This window comes from Helianthus annuus, chromosome 6, assembly GCF_002127325.2.
Source record: "Helianthus annuus cultivar XRQ/B chromosome 6, HanXRQr2.0-SUNRISE, whole genome shotgun sequence".
Taxonomy (NCBI): Eukaryota; Viridiplantae; Streptophyta; class Magnoliopsida; order Asterales; family Asteraceae; genus Helianthus; species Helianthus annuus.
The window spans coordinates 33,120,461-33,122,439 of NC_035438.2; positions in this window are offsets into that span (position 1 = coordinate 33,120,461).

The window sequence follows — 1,979 nt, forward strand, 5'->3', positions numbered from 1 at the left end:
TTTCTAAGCGTAAAAATATTAACTTGTAATGTGGAGTGGTTATTCCCGACTTCTCGTTTTGAATTTTAGAATTGTGGTACTTTATTTAGAACTTTTTAAGCTGATATCGTGCTTTATGGCTGCTTTAAAATTTATGTTTCATTTTGAAAGTTTTTTACATGTTTTTAAAGAATCTGAATTAAATCGAATTTATTCGAATTCAATTCGAATTCGAATTTTTAATCGAATACGAATCGAATACAAATTAGGATTTTTTATTCGAATATAAATTCGGTAAGTTTTAATCGAATTCGAATCGAATACAAATTTAAGGAAAAATAAAAATATTCAAACAATTCGATTCGAATAATTCGAAAATTCGATATTCGATTCGATGAACACCGCTAGGGATATCTGAGACAAGAAGATGCTCTCAGCAGACAAAAAGGACGACATGTGGCACCAATGGCAGGACGCCAACACCGATCGCAAGATCTCCATGGGACAGACCGACAGCCAGTACAAAAGGACGCTGAGCTGGAGCAAATAACCATGCGCCATGTCACCTCCAGGCCTGAACACACCAGAGAGGACAGAATGGATATTCCTCCTGGTCGGACAGTTGGCAAACAACGGCTAACTGGCAAATTTCTTCCTTCACACTCCTCCGGCTATAAATAGAAGACTCGACCTCCAGGTTTAGGGATTGGATTTCTTACCCACTCACTCTATACATACACTTGTCTTCAAAGCGATTACTCATTCTCACACTGGAGGGTGGTTACAAAGAGAACCCCTATATTCTCCTCCTTGTAGCGAGTCACCGATGTTGTCCGTTTTGCAGGATACCTTGGAAGAATCAGTCATTCATCGAGTGAAGAACAGAGATTGAACTATCTTATACGAGACGACCCAGCTAAATAGTGTAACAACCATAAATTTATTTAGCGATTTCCGTAATTAATCACAAATTACAGAGTAATTATATAAACATTCATACTCAAATACGAGTTTATTAAAACTTTTCTAAACTTGAAAGCAAAACAACATAGTGTGATTGAATTCGCCGTTTTAGAATAACGACGAAACAACATTGCGGAAGCTTTGTTTAATGTGTGTTCGGTTCTTGCTCGACTCTTGATCTTCATCCGGGACTCTCGACATTCACCTATGATCAATACCAGCTTAAATGTTAGTATTGATAGCTTAATTAACGGTACTAGGAAAGATAATGATAATGGAAAGAAATCCCAACATTAATCTCTTGATTCCAGAAACAAGGAGTTGAAACTGGCCTCCACCGTAACTTACGGTGGGCACCGTAAGTTACGGTGGCCCCTGTTTTAAAGTGCCCCTACCGTAAGGCAGGAGTGAACTGGCGTAACGATTTCAGCCTCCACCGTAACTTACGGTGGGCACCGTAAGTTACGGTGGCCCCTGTATCAGACCCTTCCATTTTGCCGTTTTTGACACGAAAACTTTCGTATCTTTCAATCCGCTTGTCCGTTTGACCTACCGTTTCTTCCTACGTGATTGTAATTTGATTCTCCACCTTATGAAGTTAAAATCCAACATCCGGTTTAACAAAATTTCAGACTTTTAAGTATTCGGCTTATTGCCCTTCTTACTAAATTTTGACCCGTTCGATTTTTATCAAACAAACATGTTTATTTGCTCTTTAAACTCATGAAATTCATAAATTCCACATCTCCTATCATGTTAATCTCAAATCACGGGTTTCTTACATAATAGAAACCCGTTTACGCTCAAGTTCTTATTTTTACCCGTTAAGGGTATTTAAGCACCTTCTAACTTAAAATCGCTTTCGATTGTTTCTAGCATTACATTACCACATTTCTTATCATATAATTTTTCACCACAACTGTATTTATGGTGGGTTTACTATGGTAATCTATATAAATCGAGTATTACCCCTCAACTCATTATTTTACGGCAAAGACTCAAATAGAGCCATTTGACTAACGTATTACATCTTTCAA